Below are 20,477 nucleotides of genomic sequence, written 5' to 3' on the forward strand. Positions count from 1 at the left end.
CCAGTACTGGACCGGTGGTGTATTTCCACCTGGGTATAGTTGTTTTATGACTTTTTAGAAGATCCAATCACTATCCAATCACTTGACTATCACAAATGTTGTATCGCATGATATATTACAATTTAAAATAAGTTATATTCAACGTTTTTTTTAAATGTTAAGTTATGTTTTTAACAGTTTCAAGTTATGAAATAATTCAGTTTACAATGCGCCATTCTAAAATCATTAAATTTGAAATTGTTCTATTTTCGGTCTTCATTTTTAAACAAGAATATTCAATTCAAAGAATTTTGAAATGCAGATGTTAAAACTTAGGCAGTTATTAAAAATTAAAAGCGTTTTTATGTAAAAATGTAGGTTAAAAAACTTTTTAAATTGATCAAATGTAAATGTAAATTAGATCATGATTTTTAAACTTGAGCTATAGTTCGAGTATTAAAAATTGACCAATAATTTATATACAATACGATTTCGAATCTGTTTTAAAAAGTTGACCATATTTAAACGTATGATTGATACTTTATAAAATATTTTTAGTTATTCCTGTCTAAAATATTATATTTTCAATCAATTCAATTTGAAATATTTTAATTAGGAATTTTTTAAAAATATTTAGCAATATTTGACTATTTATTACAAATGAGCAATTATAGATGAAATATTCAAAGCTAAATAATTCCTAACTGAATTTTTCGAAAAAGAAAGCCTTGGTTCATTAAAACTTGACAGCACTAAATTTAATCATTGAATGTTACAATTTTAATCGTTCTATTTTAAAATATTTTTATTTTGTTGTAAAAGTGTCGAGTTGGTTTTTAATATTTTATAAACTGAAATAAGGATAATTATTTATCTTTACCATTTTTTTAGTTGAAAGGGAGAATATTTGGGCTATTTCTGCCACTGAACTGGAAGAGGCCATTTTTTCTTTTCAAGGGCATGTGATACTTACAGTTTCCCTGGCTTTTTTCCACAAAAATGAAAATGTTTAAAATCTGAATTCGGAGATGCTATAAAATATCATAACGGACGTCCCCAGACTCTTTTTTGATGGATAATAACAAACAAAATTTATTGTGCTAAATAAAAATGTTATGCATATGCATTATTTTGAGGTTACGTCGTTTTTCATCTCTGCCTTTCCGATAATCTGGAAATTATTTATGAAATAAACTTTTTTGATTGGCTGCAAACAAGGTTAGTTCCGGGAGATTAGTTACTATGTTTATTTGTAAGTCCAAAGTTCTCGGCCAAAAATCTTGGGTAGTTTGGAATAATGCTCGGGTGGATTGTTACACAGATAACCTCGAAATATACACGCACGTCGTTAGCAATATCCAAAATTTTTTGATCAAAAAACGCCAAAAATTGTGTGGGGACGTCCGTTAGCATGTTCGCTATCATTTCCCAGATTTTGAAGGAAAAATATTTCTTATCCTAGGAAAATAGCCTGGGTAATCTAACACTGAAAAAATCGATACTATTTCCTAAGCGCTATGCATATTAATCACATTTTGCTAAATTAAAACTTTTTTGAATTAACCTACAAAAAAAGTGTGTGGGGACGTCCGTTAGCATGTTCACTATCATTTCCCAAATTTGTAAGACAAAATATTTATTATTCTAGAAAAAAACCGGGGGAACCTAAAACTGGTAAAATCGACAATTTTCTAAGTATCACATGCCCTTAAGATTTATGTTTTCAAAGCAGATATCTTTAAACTGTTCAAAATATTAAATTGAAAAGTCTTAAAAACTTCTATTTTATACGTGTAAATTATTGAGCGTTTGGATAAAATAATCTGCCACTTAAATGCTTTAATTAGCAATTCAGTTTTGATTACTTTAAATGAAAAAATAGTCTGTTTAAAGAATTCAAAATTTTAAATTGCAATGACCGTGAAACATTCTAGCGAACCGGGAAATGACTGGGAGTTTTGTCCTCAATTAAAATGGCTACCCTGAATAAGTTCATTTAAAATCCAGGTCTTCCTCTAATATGTATATAATACAAATGTAATGAAATATCAGGATGTCTACTTATTATTTGCGTAACATCTAACAAAATCATGTTTACTTACCTCTACAGAAAGGTATCACAAAATTGCACTATTCCATTTAACGAGGTGATACATTTGTCAAAATAGTTCACTTACTATCATCGCGCATATATGTATACGCTCCAAGCATACACTCTGGCATGGCATCCACTGACACCTAGTTCTGAGATATTTAGTTGCTCAGATGTATTTCTGAATTTACGCAATTTTACGATGATATTACTTAGCTAAATATATCAAAGTAAATCCCAAAGGAATGTAAAAGTTGCAAATAATAGGTAATTACATTGAACAGTTGCAAATTATATATAAAAACAGTTGTCTATTATTTGACAATTTATTTCAATTTTTTTCTTTTTATTTAATGATGACGAACGTTAAGTACACGCGCGCTAAGCCGCTTTCTCTCTCTCTCATTAGGTTTCGGATTATTAGGATTCGAAAGTTCCTGGCTGAAGTGAATCATGTTTGTGGGATTTTTCTAAATTGTAAATTGATTCTGCTGAGCGAATTAATACCAAATCGCACAAGAAGTCTATGCTCAATTCACAGAATTTATGTCCCACTCAAATATATTGCATTTTAAAGAGAATAAGATGACACATATTTGATCGATTTTCCGACAATTTTTTTAGACAAAGTTATAAATATTTGACTTTTAAAAATTGAAAGCGCGTATTCATTGATCAACAAAAATGGATTATGACCTCGCTAAATGTGACATATCATTTCTGAAGTACTTTTCAATGCTGAACTCAAATCTGGTTTCCACTTGTTGCTATCAGGTCGAGTTTAATAGACATTTGCAATTAAAAGTTTCAATAAAAAATTGTTTAACCATTTTTTTTAAGGGAAAAATAATTTTCCGCCCTCGCCTCATTTCATGACAATGTTTTTTTACGCAGTTTTCGAATATTGCCTTACTTTCCCCATGTAGAAATCCAATCAGGCATCCGGCCGGATAGCCCCGCTTTAAGCCGGGCGCTGGTCGGGGAATCCGTCCTGGATCCGGCTAAAAACGTCACGGTAAACTGGTCGGATCCCAGTTTCAATCCTGGCCAGGATCCAAGCAAAAAGCGGTTAAGAAATGTTGCTTCGGGCGAAAAATCGGTAACTTGGTTTGTCTTTTGAGGCTCATCGTAAAGATTACGATAAACTTTAAAAGTCAAATCAAGTGAACCAATTCTGGCAAGGACATTGGAGTAGAATTTTATTCCCTGATGATAGAATGGCATAGCAATTTGGAAACCACGTGGTGATTTAAGGCTGGGAAGGAAGACAGTAAATACTGTATACACAAGACTGTATTTTAATTTAAAATAATAATTATTCACGCACTAAGTGAGGGTTTTAAAATAATTACTGAAATAAGGTTGATTTTAACTGCAATCTCGATTTTATTCGTGAACTCCGAAGAGACGACGCTTCATGAGTGCAAGGAGCATCCTCGTTCTAAGTGCGAAACTGAAAATTACTGAGTGTCTATACAGACGCCAGACGCAGTAGACGCTATATATGATGGTACATTGGAAAGTGTATAAGCTAAAAATTGTCTGAATATAGAGAAGTTTATAAAAATTGTATCATTTCTGTTGTTGCACATAGCAGAATCGGTAACAGTTTAATTTAAAAAGTTAAATTATTCGAAAAAATTTAATGTTTTCTTTTTAAAATTTAAAAAGCTCATTTATGTTTCACTGATCTAATAAATCTTTAAATTATAGTTTTCAAATAATAATTCATCTAGCACACATAATTACGTCATTGATAATATCATGGCTTAAAAAAAAAGTGTAATTTCTACAAAAACATTAACCTGACCAGTGCCCAGCCGGCTGCCGATTATGGGATATAACCAGCGTTGGCCCGGCCAGTAACCGGCCGGCCCCGGACTACGTGGTTCGAGAAAAATGTAACCCGACCGGCTCCCGCCCGGTTCCTGTCCATGAAACCCAGGCAGGGGTAGCCCGGTCGGGATCAAGCCAGAAACCTTGTTGTATTAGGGCCAACCGGGGAAATTTCTACACGGGTCGCAATATCTGTAACGGTTTCTGAGATATAAAAAAGTTGAAAAAAGGCGTCAAATTTACTTAAACTTAAATGAAATGTAATTTAGGATATATTTTTTTGTTAATTAAAACTACAAGTAAATTTTTTAGTTTTTTCGCACACTTTTCTTTTCAATTTCCGAAAACTTGTACTTAATACTGTTCTTTGAATCAGATGTTCAATTGTGTTTTAAAACTGCATGGAATTCAGAAACAAATAACAATGTAAGTGATCTTTTTATGTTTTACAACTGTATGAAGGGTGCACATTTTTCAAGATACATTAGAAATGAAAGAATCCGAATTACAATTTTTCCAGATAACCATTCTTTATGAAAAAATAAACAGATTGATCTGTAGTTTATGTCAAAAAAGTACATTTTTCCTCAATATTACAGTGCATTGAAATTTTAGTAAATTTTTAGCAAATTTTGCAGTTTTTTTAAAAAGAATATCTCAGAAGCCGTTACAGATATCGCTAAAGTAAGACAATATTTGCAAACTGCGTTAAAAAATGCATCGACATATCCTACGATGTAGGCGAAAAAATACTTGTTGCCCTTTAAAAAATGGTTCAACAATTTTTTATTGCAAATTTTAATTGAATATGTCTGTTAAACTGTATACCTGATATCGAAAATACTTATAAGATTCTTAAAAATTCAGACTAAACATCCCAAAAAAATAAATGTTTTTTTCTTCATTATATGATGGTGATTGAGGATTTTTGATTTAGAAGTATTTTGAACATAATAATGTTCTCATAGTTTCAAACAAAAAATTACTACTCAGTTTGAAACTTTCAAAATTTATGAATTTGATATTAAAGCGTTAAAAGTTAAACAATTCCAAAATTGATTTAAAATTGAAGGGTTCTTAAATTAAAATCTAAGTGAGAAGAAACTTTTATAAGATGTCAAACTGACATAGGAGCTTTAATGTACACATAATAAATAAATAATAGATTGAGTCTAGATACTTCGAAACGAAGTGTTATTTCAGTATTGAAACGCACAAACAATAAAAAGATATTATTATCATTCCACTAGTTATCGCGAATGTAATTCACTGGGGTTTTTTTACCTACATTGGCGCAATTTACGTTTCGCAGAGATGGGAATTGAAATTTATAGTATTTTGTTCCCAAACAGAATTGACCGATGGTCTGCATTGCACGTGAACCCAATCCCTGCTCTGATTTACAGCACATTCGTGTGTCAGCAGGAAGAAAATTGATCTGGCTTCACATTGTATATATAGATACGCATACCCCTTAGTCACTACGATAATCTCTTTAGGATAGGTAATTCTTCATATAGGAGTGAAATCCCTCATGCTTACAACTATACTTTTCTTTCCTCTTTTCAGACGAGTATCGATCGCTGAGTTCGCACAGCATACTTTCTGATTGTCCAACGTAAGTAGACAATTAAACATAAAAATATTTATTATTTTTATTTCAAGTGTATGCAAATATTTGCAAGCGATTTCTTGCACAGGAAAATAATTGAATTTCTTTCAATCATATAGCTTTTTGGCAAAAAACAAATTTCTTTGGTTCATTAATTAGTGCTTGAATAATGGGGATGTTGCATGAAATAAGAGAAAAATATTTTTAGAAACTGAAAGGAATGAATAACGTCATAGAAAAAATAAACTCTTTTTTATGTTTCTTATTCTTTAGAATTCTTACTAGAAGTAAGAATACGAAAATTCCAAAATAAAAGCTGAATCAAGCTGAATTATTATATATTATTTGTTTATATCACAAACGCTCCCTCTTCAGAAAAGACTCACTTATTGTATGCTATCGCGAGTACTGGGTATGTCAAATGAAATGGTGTCCTTATAAAAATCATTATTAAAGAATTAAAAAAATAAAATATGAAAGGATATCATTTGTTGGATTTATATTCAGAAAAAGGAAGAAACCTTGAGGATCTTGTAAGAATATAAGTAATGGAAAAGTAAATCATAATAAAAAATCGACGTAAAGCTACTTCGTTGAGTTTACATATAGAAACACAAAAAGTAAAAACAAATGTCAAATCTGTGAAATAAGAGAGTTTAATGCTGTTTTACGAATAAAAAAAGAATAAATAATGTTAAAACAATACTGTTGCAGCTTACAGTGTGATGGGGAAAGTAGTAGATTATGTACCAAGGCAGTAAATTTAAACTTTATACGAGGATGCAGAATTTAACGTCTAAGCCGAAGGCGAGGACGGTAAAACGGCATCCGAGTATAAGACAACTTTACTGCCGTGTCCCATACGGTACTTTATCTAAAATAGGCAGAATAAGAGCTCTTTTTCTGGAAAACGGCACTTGTTTGTACCGCATACGCACGCGCCTGGGATGACGTTACAAGTAAAAAATCCACATCGCAGTTAAACTTACATTGAAAAAAATGGTTAGTTGCGACAAGAAGCTCCTTATTAGTAGAGTTGGTATAAGCTACGACAACTACTTCGATGGTAACAGTAACTAACCAGTTTTCTACGGTAACAAATCGCCGTTAGTCCTCCTATGAAGGTTATATTAGTGAGGATAGTAATTGTAGTCACAACAAATAAATTAGTGACATTTACCAGCAATTTATTTTCCAAGAAATAAAAGTAGTAAAGGTTACAAGTTTCGGCCCTTAGCGATATTGGCAGAACTGAATTCTGAGCAGTGCTGCCAACATTCGCATCAAAATGTTTCGTCATGTTTTCGATGATCTCCATTTTAATCTGAACTTTTACGTATAATGTGTAAACACGTGGAAAATATTGAAGAGCATCGTATAGACCCTTAAGGCGTCGTCTACGGCCTACGCTTAGGGCACCTTTTCACAAAGGCCTGTTTTGAAATAATCGTGGAATTAATATTTTTCATAGGATTTATTTCTAGTTACTTTGTTGTTTCATGGCAAATTTGGTTGATTGATAACCTATAGATGTGAACTCGATTTGTCAAATAATTTCAACGAATACTTCAAAACAGGCCTCCGTGAAAAAGTACCCTAATTTGCATAAATACATCATCGCGACAATTTATCTTGCCAGCGGGATGAATATAATTATATGAATAGTAAGAAAATATAAGATTGAATAGTAATATTATATAAGATTATATAATAGTAAAGATTACTACTTTAAGTAGTAAAATCAACTAATTTATTTGTAAAATAACTAATTTAATAGTAAGACTTAATAACTAAAGTAGTAGCGCTTACTATTTAAAGTAGTAAACACAACTACTTGAAAGTAGTACCTACCATCGAAAGTTATAGCGAGAACAAATAAAGTAGTAAGGACAACTACTAACAATCTTGCGAATAAAAGTAGTAGCCTCAACCACTTTAATAGCAGCGGCATGTATTTCAAACTAAAATAGTTGGGCCTACTACTTTGTTAGTTGTCCCAACCAACTATTTTTTTTCAGTGTACGTTTAAAATGAACTCTTCTCCCTCTTTTCTTTCACTTTTCTTTCACTTTCAACTCACTTCTTCTTTGCTGTCACTTTACGTTCCGCTCTTCACAGTACAATAAAGAGCTGCTTTATTGCCGCTCTGCGGGCAGATGAAGTGCCCTTCTTCTGCCTATTTCAGATAAATTTAATTTTCATACCTGTCAAGATTATTAGATAAACAGAAATTTTGGTCTTTAATCTGAAAATTAAACGAGATTTTAATTGTGCTGCTATTTAAAATTCTTTTTTGATAACGAAAAAGTATGGAAAAATAGTTGACATTTATTCGTTTTTTGGTATTTTTGTACTTTTTGCATGTAACTTAATAACTCCCCTACTAAGAATTTCTATATAGTTTCCTAAATAGGAACCTACATAGGATCATATATAGGATCCTACATACGAACCTATATGTTTCACGTATATGTTTCACCTACAGGTGCCACCTATAGGAAATGACATAGGATCCTATATAGGTTTTTGTATAGGACCCTATATAGGATCCTGTATATGTTTCTGTATGGGACCATATCCAGATGCGCTGTAGTATTCTATGACACCTACGGCTGCCATAGCCATATTGTTATGGTCTTCAGATGCATCTAGAGACATACGTACCATTAGGTACCATCAGGTATCATTAGTTAGGTACGATTAGGTACCTTATTAGGGAGTGTCCTATACAGGGATCTATATAGGATCCCCCGTGTGGAAATAATTCATGGCGCTATAGTCTATACTGTTCCAGCCTAGACCGCCACGAGTCTATACTGGTACTATCTCGAGAAACCCAGTGGGCACAAATTTTGACGACATCGTAACGACATCTTTACGACATCCTATGTCCATGTCGTTAAGGTGTCTTTACGATATCGTAAATAAGTCGTATAATCTGACAATGTCTTTACGATATCGCAAAGACACAGAAACGACATGGACATAGGATGTCGTAAAGTTGTCGTAACGATGTCGTAAAGACGTCGCCAAATTTTGTGCCCACTGGGAAACTATCCTGGGGCAGTGGGCAAATGTAACGCTCCAATCGACTAGCCGCTATCTACGACAGGGGTACTGGCGCGTTCTAGTGAATCTAGTAAAATCTAGTAGATCTAGATGCGACCTAGATTGCATATTCAATACTAATTTTTATAATTAAATCATTCCTGACATAAAAGCACTATGAGTTACATTGAGAATATTAACAAATTCCAGATTTCTGAAGAAAAATGGAATATAGCTCGTATGTACTTTTTTGGCAGAATGTTTCCAAATATTATTGATAAAAAAGAAAATGTTGATTGTAAATGTTTTAGAACCAGGAGCCAGCCTCAAAATTAAATTCTCATTTTACTGCATAAATACTAGAATTACATATTTTTAAAATCATTAGGGCCTATTCCTGCATTGATTCAAATTTTTATTCGGAGTGAAAAATTGTTGAAGTTCAATAGCTTTTATGTGAGACGGTTTTTTTTTCAAATGCTGGGGTTAGAATAAAAAAAAAACATCTTATACAAAAACTATTGGAATTAGCCAATGTTCTACTCCGAATCAAGATTAAATTGAAAATAGGACTAAGCCCTAATTATCTAGAGAAGATGTAATTCTAGTATTTATGGAGTAAAATGAGAAAATCCAGTTTTGAGGTTGGGTCTTGATTCCAACGCCCTTACGTGGTAAAGAATCTGGAAAACTTCAAATCTCGTGGTTGCGAAACGAAACGTATCAAAGATAACGTATTCACGCTGAATGGCGGCATGACGAACATCTGATTCTTGCAATCCGGTTCCGGTTATTGTTGCCAACTTTTTTGGTAGCAATTTTGAAATTGCATTGCATGATGAAAGTTGAGTGCTGTTGGTAGCACTGCAGAATATTTTAGGTTAGGAAATATGTCATTGTAATGTACATGAGTAATGGATACATGTCACACGAAAAGTAAAATTATTTCCTAGAAAACCTAACGATAAAATGTCTTTATTCAGCAATAATTTTTTTTTATTAGCTTTGTCTTTCATTCAATAGTTTACCAATAAACAATGTATAGTGCGTCAGATCAATCGATACTTAGTGATGAATTACATTAACAAATCTTCACTATGAGACAACACAGGCAACTTTATTTCTTCTATTTTCTTTGATTTGAGCACTGCAATAATTGTAATTTGTTATCTTTTATGAATTAGTTTTTAAATGACACCTTCTTTTTCAAAGTCCAAATAGAAGTACTTTCTAGACCTAAGCTAGATTTTAGACGGAATTTTTAGATTAATTTGATGTTAAATTCTGGCTAGCGACATTGTGGGTCTATATAGAACTGCGTGATGGATTTTTCTATCTAATAGGTATAGATAGCGCTAATTTAATTAGGCGTGAACAGACAACCACGAATAATCCAGTACTGGCGGTAGAATAATTTCAGTCTGCCAGGAATTATTTCCACACGGGCCTATGTAATTTCCTATAGGTGGCACCTATAGGTGAAACATCTAGGATCCTGTGTAGGTTCCTGTATAGGATCATATATAGGAAACTATATAGGAATTTTCAGCAGGGTCACCTTTCTTCTTTCCGATAAAAAATTCAACAAGAGAAATTCTATCATACTTTGTTTTTCAAGCTCATTAAAGATTATTTGTACAGTAACAGTAAGGCATTTTGCATACCCAGTATTCGCGAAAGCAGAAGATAAGTGAATCTTTTCTAAACAGGTAGTGATTGCGAAATAAAATAACATAATAAAAATCCACCATTCAATTCATTCTGTCTTTATGCGTGTTTTTGGTTTTGTGACTTTTTTTGTCATGTCAATGTGACAATTTATTTCTATACGTCAGTTTGATATCTCATAAAATTTTCTGTCGACTTAAAACAACGTGAAGTTCTCCAGCTTACTTTATAGCTTAAAATGATTAGATTTTAAAAATCGTCATGCACCATAAAAAAATTAATTATTTTTCGTGATTTAGTTTCAAGATCCTAGTTTAATAATCCTTCAGTTTTTATATGAAGTTTTAAATTTTTGTGCTTCTAGGTTGAATTTATTAATTTTGTAAATTTCTAAGTAGAAAGCATGTGATTTGTAATTTTTAAAAATAATTTAACATTAAAGGTTCACAATACTTCAAATTCTTCAACTTAAAATGGTGAAAATTGCAGTGATTTTTTGGACAGAAATCAAATGTTTAGTAAAAATATCTATCCAATCACTTTGAGTGACACTTGATGCTGCATGATAAAATACTTACTAATAATGTGTTTATCGTCTTCTAAAACAGTTTAATTTTTGAGGACTTGAAACTAAAGTATTTTGCTTCAAAAGCTTAAAATCGAAAATATTTGAGATGAAATTCCTTAATTTTTGGAGTTTTCAAATAATTTTAAATTTTACATTATTGTACTTTCAAGTTCTAATATTGAAAATGTGAGTACAATTTCACTATTAAGTCTTTCAGAATTAAAAATTTTCATCTCGAAAGCCTTGATGGTCAGTTTTCAATTTAATAATTTTAGATTCAAATATTCTAAATTATTTGTAATGCATAACGATATTGTTCTGTATTATGTAATATTTAATTTTCAATATAATATCTTAAAATTGCCCAATTTTTAGTTGAAAATTTAAACAAAGTGAACGCTAAATCTTTCACTTTTCGCTTTCATAAGTTTTAATTTTGAAATTAAAATTGACAATTGTACATTTTCAAATATTCCTTTTTCAAATTACTTTAGATTTTTAAAGTTTCTCTAGAATAATTCAATTTTAAAAGCTTTTAATTGAAAATCGCTTTGTTTTGATAGGTATGAAAATAACGTATATTTATTGTCTGATCTTAGAATAATTGATATAATCCTAAGTTGATCGATTTTTCCTGTTTGCTGTTCTGATTGACTTTAGAATCCCAAAATAAAATGCTTTATTTTTACAAGGTTTTAATGATTATTATTTTTATGTGATAACAGTTTAAAATTCTAGATTTCTTGAAATTTTTTATTTGAAATATTCTATTAAGTTTTCAATTAAAATTATCAAAATTTTATCGCTTTGTATTGCAGTTTATTGAATTATTTAAATTCAAATAATTCAATTTTGAACTAATTTCGATTCTAATTTGAAAATATTAAATTCATATATCTTTGAAATAATCCCTTTTTTGGCATTTCAATCTGAAATCATTCAATTTCGAGATTCTTCAATTGAAAAAAAGCTGTTCAATTTTGAACACTTTCAATTGAAAATAATTACAATTCTCTATTTTTAGAACTTCTAATTTAAAATTTGTCAACATTTTACCTAATCTAAAATTCTTCAATTCATATCGTTCTAAATTTAAAACAAAAATCTTTCAATGTATGTTAGGAAATAAAAATCCAGAGGTTTAAACGCGCGCATGATGTTACTGCTAGTTACAAATAAAAGCAAGAGATGAAAGTGGAGATCAAGGAATTTACCAAAGAATGTGAATTATTAGCCAAGAATTCTTTTGTGACTAGATCTCATTCTAGAGAGGAGAAAGATCGGAACAAAATTTATAAGTATAATTGTCAACACTTTAATCCAGAGCAATTTTATTTTACTTAAATTACATTCAAGTCAATCCCGAGCTATTTCTCCCACTACTAACTTCACAACACTTTCAAATGAAACGAATGTCGTTTTTTGCCATATTTCAAATCATTTTAATCCATTTTAATGCACATCTTCTTACCGGAAAACGATATTCATAGTCTAAAACTAATCTTCCTACTTATTTCCACTGCCATACAATACGAAAGTCGAAGGTATGTAATGCTCCTAATACGTAAATTAAATGGCTGAAATCGCGAGACATTTGTTATTCTTTTATTCGTAATTATTATTCATTGTTATTTGATGATGATACATGAAAGCCTTTCGGTTGATTTATACATTCAGATACATTTTTAGAAGCAATGACTCAATACGAAAACTTTATTTATAAAAAAAATGTTTCTCAGTGAATAAAAAAATGTTCTTTCCTGGAATGCGCTAATGAGTTACCAAGGAATCAAAATATCCTTTTATCACACCGCTATCATAATTGCGATTTTAGGAACTGCGCACGATACCTAAAATAGCACTTTTCAGCACAGACCGTAAGATTTGTATTTAACCTGGAACAATGTAATTTTTAAAGGTATCGATCGAATTCAAAATCTCAGAAAAATATATGAATGGTCAGGTACCATAAGAGGCTAACCCTTATTCCGGAAATTTTTCAGCAGAACGGAAAAACTGTTCACCGAGTACATCTTGGGATAGCCTTCTGAGGAACTTTCTTAATTTATTAAAAATAGTAAAATTCCATTTTTTCACTTTTTAAAAAAAGCGCGACACGCAGGACAGATTGTACAATACAAAAAGCCAGAAAAGTGATTTTGAAAATTTAATGGATTATCCCCCTATGGTTCCCGAACAGTCATATATTATTGGATGTATTAAACATTACTATTTGATTGATTTAAAAAAAGAACCTAATGCTATTAAATGTTCCATAACTCTGTTTCGAAAGTGTTAAGAGGTTCTCCTTGTTACGCATATTTAGAATGTGTCTTATCAATCACACTTGAGCTTTGTGTACAAGACGCGTGAGAAATGTATGCAAATCTAGTCGAATTTCTGCACACCAGGCAGTGTAACCCCACTTCCTAGACGACCTGAAAAGAAGCTTCGGTCAAAGGAAAGAATGTATGATTACCATCGAGTACAAAAAAAGTATGTCTGTAATTCACAATTCTTCTGGACTTAAAAATGGCCGACGGGTTCAAAACATTCTTATATGAAAGGAGAAGAATGATCGCGTCCTTTAATACTAATTCAAAAGGGGGACAGGTAAAAAGTCGTAGTCAAAGGTCGTAATAATAGGTCAGGGGTCGAATATTGAAGACAATTTTTCAGAGGTCAAATGTGTGGATTTAGAAATAAGGGGTTAAATGATAAGGACCAATTGTCGGAGTTCAAGTGTAATAAGGTCAAAGGTCAATTAGAGGTCAAATGTTATTCTTTCTACTTTTTTGAAGGTTTCGTAGATGTTCTTAAGACTCGATCGCATAAGAAGAAAATTGCGCGTTTCCGGAAAAAGGCAATTCGACGACCTTTTTTGTGTGCTCCACTTCCAGATCAGAAAAGCTCTCACTTTAAGTATTTACTGACGTATTGAAAAGAAGAGAGCTAAGCCGTCTCGACTGACAAGACTCTATTTGAGTGCCTTTTATAATTTTTTGTTCTAAAATGACAGATGTGGGACTTTCATTTTTTTTGTCGAAAAGAAAAGGTCTATAGTCAATCCAAAACGTAGTTAGTAATTTATTAAAAATAAATTTCCTGTTAGTGAAAGTTTCGAAGCAAACAAATAATACATCTGGTTTCTCTGGAAAAATACACTCTTGTTGAAAGTTACATAAGTTATTAAAAACAAAAAGAATTCAACAAGAATAGAAATCATGTAACTGAGCATAGGTAAAATCAATACAGGTCAAACTATACAGAAGCCTTGATTCTGGACATCTAATTAACTACATCGGGATTTAATCCAAGCTTAACTTTCAACCCTTTAAATTCTCGTAGACGTTCGAGACAAACAAAGCATGTGTTTCTCTTTTATAGCACTTTGGATTTATAACTTAATTCACATAATCTTACGCAAAAAAATGTTTTTTTTTCTTCCGTTTATTAATTTAACACTTACATTCTTTTTAAAAGTAACTGCAATAAAAAGATCAATTGCTATTTTAAAATTTTTAGTCAAGAAGTACTAAAGTTTCATACTTTGTACTGTTCTGCAGAAAAAGAGGTTAATTAAATATGTTAATTATCATTGCAGATGTTCAGTTATTTTTAGTCTTCCGAGTATACCTTTTGAGATATCTTCTAGATCGAAACTTTAAAAGAACCAACAATACTAATGATAACATTTTTTTTTAATCATAAGGTATGGCATCCATTATGGATACTGATTCTTGGTTAACCGGAGTACTGTACTTGATTCAAAGAGTTATAGTGATTTCTTCGACAGCATTACTCGCTATTATACCTGCATCTGAAATTGTTTAATGACATTTGAAAGCTTAACGGCCGCAGTCTCGTGTTAATTTTGCCTTTATGAGAAGCTCTTATCAGAATTCCTTTGGGAAAACACAGCCTAGTTGGTGTTTTCTAATCAATACAGAAGAATAATGAAATAATCAAACCAAGAAAATGTTTCTTCTCAAATTATAATTGCAATAGTATTGCTTCGCCAACTACCTAATGAAAATCAGCAAATTGCCAGTCAAACTTACGTAGTTCTTAATCACAAAATATAGGCGGGCACATTCCTTAGGCGCCAAGTTTGGGCGCGGCTCATGGAGTAATACATAGAGAATAGATATCAGGAGACCAAATTAGTGGAACTGAAATTGAACACTTTTCTGTTGCTAGAAGTACGCACAGACTCATGTGCAAAATCACACTTACGTATAGTTCAAAACTTCCGGAGCGTGGCGTGCCAACCGTACTTAAAAAAAATATGGCCGCCGATGTGAATGCGAGTCAAATGTAAATAAATAATGATTGAACAATTATTAGTGTGTGAATAAAGGCAACGATGTTAAAATTAAAAATCGCTGTATAAAAGTGAAAGTTTCCAATAAGTGTGGTTTCAAGTATATAGTGTACAAGACTTCCAGAGTGGTGTAAATTGTATATTTATTGTTTTTGTTACGAACGCGTCAAATACCTGTCGCACGCATAGTGTTGGTAAAAGTAATTTGATATTTTCATAAACATATTACCTACGTCTCCATGGGTAAGTGTGATATTACACATTTGACTGTGTGCGTACTTCTAGCAACAGAAAAGTGTCCGTTTTTGGTGAAGTCCATGCATTACATATTGGTCTTCTTATATTTATTCTCCATGGAGTAATAATATAGTAAGGAGATCAAAGTGTGTCAGAAATTTGGACGCCATTTTTCCGGACATAGTTCGGGGGAGGATGTACGCTGAATTGTAAAGTTTCACCTTGTTCAGAGTGGAATACCTGCGACTGAATATCCAAAAAAATATTTTTTTACCTACTGTGTTCTCTGTAACGTTGCCTTTTTCCCGCTTTATGCAAATAAAGTCCACGTTAAATTCACAAAAACACAGTGTCACATTTTACATCGAAATACTCGCAGGTGTCAGATCTCAACTCTCGCAGATATTCCACGCAAAACGAAGCGAAACTTTACAATTCAGCGTAAGCACTCCTCGAACTGTGTCTGAAAATTCGAGTCATTTTTCATTCGCGTGCGCATTGTTGTTTGGTTTTCTTATTGTTACTCCATGGCGCGCCTAGAGCGTGTGGGTACGCTCGCGCGCTTCGCGTTTGTTTTCGTAAATTTAATGCGTACACTTAAATAACATTTTTTCAAATACCATAAATATTATAACTTAAATAGAAAACTGTCATTGAAACTTATGAGGAATTACAGCCATAATTTGGAACTGAACATTTTTTCTAATTGTTTTTAAAGAAGCTTCTTAAAGCACTTAAGATTTTGACGATTACATTCTCTTTACGATACTCGCACTTCACGCTCGATAACTTGTGTCCAATTAAAAAATTCCATCAAAACAATTTGTAAATCTTGTTAAAATCGACTAAAAATATCGCTTAAGCTTACCGATCTCTTGAAAACAAAAACTGCATATTTTTAAAAATGTTCCAACTTTTTGAATTTTTTTCTTATCAACAAATTTCATGAGAATAGTTTCGAATTACATATATTTTATATTTAGTGGACATTTGGATTGATATTTCTTAACATATTAAAAAAATATATATTTTTATTTAATTTTTAAAATGTTGAAAAGCATACAACTTTTTTAATTTTTATCGAAATCAAAAATATTATTTGGATGATTTGCCAGTCTTCTACCATCATTTTTGGACACTTAAGAAGTACCTGCAAACATACAGCCAGACAACACACACACACACATGTATAGACATACGGTCAGACATTAGACAGACATACAGTCATACAGCCAGACATACACCGACAAAATTTGTACCGTCCAGGTAGAAGCGATTGAAGAGACGGTCGAAGTCAAGCTCTCACAGTGGGGGACAAGCTCTGGAATTCAGCCCCTCCACTTACGACTGCAACTTCTCGCTCCGCGTTCAGCGTGTCAGCCAAGCTCGTGAATCACACGGACATAGAACAGAAAGATGAGTAGAAAGTGGTAGGCTGGATTTCTCAGGCCAACCACACGCTTTGAAATAGGTGATTTACGCCTCAATTTGCAGCTTGATAACAATTCCAATTTTGCAGATAGAAATGTAATTCTTTCGTGATATGAAAGAGCGATTCAAAAGCTATCAATATCATTAAAAAAATGAAAATCGATTTTTTAACCCTAAGGTCCCTTTCCGAGATCCGATTTTCCGAGATATTGGTCATTGGTCATTTTTAACTAATAGATAATTATACAGTTCTAAATACCCCTCTCTGTATTGAAACCAAAGAAATTGAGTGAAGCAAAACGTTGAAAACACTATTGACTTTTTTTACTCATTAAAACTGCATGGCACATTTTATTTTAAAAGTCTTACTTCTTAATTGCAATTTATTGCTTTATATGAGGAGTTAAATTATTTTAATCATTTATTACATTCTCATAAGAGAAGGTATTAGATTTGTGTAAAATTTGACCCCCCCCCCAGTTTTTGTCGAATGTCCACGTTTTGAGAACCCCTGAATCCAAAAAACAGGTTTTTACGAATGTGTCTGCCTGTCTTTGAACACGATAACTTTTGAAAAAATTAATCTATTAGATTGGCCTTCAGTACACTCGTTTAGTGTCCTAAACTAAAGGTCAGTTTCGTTAGCCATCCATTTTGGATAAAAATTCAAAAAGTGGGCACATTTTGAATATTTTTGAGACCACTTTTTCAAAAATTTTAAAAATTCAAGAGAAGAAAAATGTTGCCCTACAAGATTATTATAACAATTTTTTGAATTTAAAAAAAAATCAAAACTTCATATTTTGACAGCATACAAAATTATAAAAAATCCAAAAAATACATTTTTCGGTCAAACTATGCAAAATACGCTAAAAGATGAAGATACAAAAATGTGTATTTGAAAAAGATCTCCAAATTTGTTATCAACCACTTTTTTGATAGGATGTATAGTTTTGGCTTTAATCATGAAAAACATGATTAACAGTAAAAAACAAAAAATCTGCCCGCTTCGTGGGCACATTCTGATCACAACTTTTGTCATTTAACTTCTTTTTCGTCTCGTGTGTAGGGTTTCGAAAAATTTAATTAATAATTTGTTATTTTTTCATGCTACTACATTCTCATCAGAGAAGGTATTAGATTTGTGTAAAATTTGACCCTTCTCCCAGTTTTTGTCAAAATTTCACGTTTTGAGATCCCTTGAATCCGAAAAAAAGGTTTTTACGAATGTATCTGTCTGTCTTTATGTCAAGTTCGTTGGTCGGCCATTTTGGATAAAAATTCTAAAAGTGAGCGTATTTTGAAAGTTTTTGAGACAACATTTTTTCATGATCCAAAAATTCTCTGTACACTTGTTCATAGTACTTGAAAAGTAAAATGTTAATTTTTCGAAAGCCCTACAAGATTATCATAACAACTTTTTGAATTTTTTCGAAAAATTGATAATTCAAATTTTGATCAAACAAAAAGTAATAAAAAATTGTATTTCGTTGCCAAACTATGCAAGGTAGGAAAAAATTATGAGGTAAACATGCACCCAAAAAATATCTACAAACTTGCTATTAAGCACTTTTTTATAGGACACAATTTTTATGAATGGTTTTTTTACATGATTGGTGGTATCTGTTTTAATCGTGAATAACAACATTAAAAATAAAAAACTTACATTTTTGGCAAAATGAAACAAGATATAAGAGAAAGGTGTTTAACCCAAAAAAATCTAAAAAATTTTTGAAATAATTTCTTGATAAAACGCGTGTTTTTCGTTTTAATCGTAAAAATAACATTATACCTAATGAAATTGACTGTTTGGAGAAACGGCACAAGACAAATTAAAATATTCATAAGGGCGTATGTTCCAAAACGTAGCTACAAAATTCCCTTCACCTATTTTTTTCATGCGACAGGCCGAATTGTTTTAAGCGGGACAATGAAATTTCGTCTGCTGTAATACCAATGCAAGTTACGAATTATAATAATATATACATTTATGGAAATGATATACAATTTCAGGGATAAGCTCAAGTACGAAGCACAAGATACGTAATGAGAATGTGTTCGTTAAAGCCGAAGGAGCTTTAACAAAAGGGAATTCACAATCTTTAAATTACTGTTGTCGATACTTTGACCTTTAGTTTTAAATAGTCTGTGCAGAGAAGTCGAGCGCGTAGCGCGAGGTAAACACATTATCGAGCGCGATCAACAGTCGCGCGCCCTAGGCGCGCTCAAATTTGCGAGCGCAACGAGCGTCGTGCGTAGCGCGCGACGAGACTGTTCCCGCGAAGCGGGCAGATTTTATTTTAATTTAAATGACTTTTTATAACGTTTGCACGCAATGCTCACGTTTTGAGGCATATATAGCGTACGTCATGTGACCAATTCTGAAAACGTGATAAAAAACAGTTAATGAAGACTGTATAGTTGTTGCGCTTTTTGATCAAGATCAATTGCTCTAGCTGTTGCGCGTGCGCATTTAGATTCGAAATTCTTTGGGATTCTTTGGGATTGCCACAATCATTACCTCACTTCTTACATCATGAATTAATACGATAGAGTGATTGTGACCGTAAATTAACGAAAATTTCCTAACTTTTTGAAGATTGTTGTAACCCTTGAATTTCCGAGCATTTTCAATAAATGATCAATTATTCAGAAATTTCGGGAATTTTTTTTAATTATTTCAAATTTTAAAACAAAAAATCTTCCGTGGTTTTGATTTTCAGGAAATGTCGATTTTTTGCCTAAATATTTTAGGTGTTTTAACAAAAAGAATCCCGTAATTTTGATTGTTATAAACTATCGAATTCCTTGTATTAATCGTTAACGGATTAAGAGTAACCCTTAAAATAATTTAACAACCTTTCCTACGCCAGCATGTTGTTGAAATCTATTGTGAAGTTATTTCCGACCCTAGGACTTTAATAAAAAATCTTTTCTGATTTAGATTGTTTGAGAATGTCGACTTCATTGCTTGAATATTTAGGGGACGATAAAAAGACCCTTAAAATACATTCAAGCCCTTTTCCTTGTGGGAGGCACTTCCAGCACTTATTTTTAATGTCTTTTTTACCCCAATAGTTTAATCCAAAAATCTTCCGTGGTTTACATTGCTGACAAATTTCGAGATCCCCACTTGAATCTTTAAACAATGATAAAACAACCCTTAAAATAAATTCAAACCTTTTTCCTGACAGAAAACATTTCCTGCACTCATTTTGAAATGATTCTCGACCCCAATAGTCTAATAAAAGTGTCTCTTGTTGTTTGGATATTTAGAAAATGTTGAGTTCCTTACATGAATCCTGAAGCTATGTTAAATCAACCCTCAAGATATATTCAAACGATTTTTATGATAGCTGACGCTTCCTGAACTTATTTCAAGTGATTTCTGACACCGACTTCCTTGTTGGAATGTTTAGGGGATGTTGAAAGAACCCTCAAACATCCTGTATACACAAAATCGTGAATCTGACAAATGTATGGGTACAAAACTTTTATTTCAGTGGGTCTCATTTGCAAAAGATAAGAAGTAGATCAAAATCTAACTAAAAGTTTTCGAGAAGGAAAACATTTCAATAATCGCACGGAGAAAAAAGTTCAGTGGCTCCTACCCTTGCAAGGGTTAGAGCCACTAAACGGAATAGTAAATTATGGACGGGCCACTACAAGAGTAGAATCTACT

The 20,477-nt window shown here is 32.1% G+C and overlaps 1 protein-coding gene across 1 annotated transcript in view; it reads left to right on the top strand.

Annotated features, from left to right (window-relative positions):
- Positions 1-20,477, top strand: part of LOC117179416 (ATP-binding cassette sub-family A member 5-like) — a 134,296-nt gene that overhangs the window by 25,442 nt on the left and 88,377 nt on the right. The window contains exon 2 of the mRNA XM_033371184.1: positions 5,477-5,525. The gene's annotated coding sequence lies outside the window, so the exon portion shown is untranslated. The remainder of the gene's footprint in view (positions 1-5,476; positions 5,526-20,477) is intronic.

This window comes from Belonocnema kinseyi, chromosome 9 (genome assembly GCF_010883055.1).
Source record: "Belonocnema kinseyi isolate 2016_QV_RU_SX_M_011 chromosome 9, B_treatae_v1, whole genome shotgun sequence".
NCBI classification, from domain to species: domain Eukaryota; kingdom Metazoa; phylum Arthropoda; class Insecta; order Hymenoptera; family Cynipidae; genus Belonocnema; species Belonocnema kinseyi.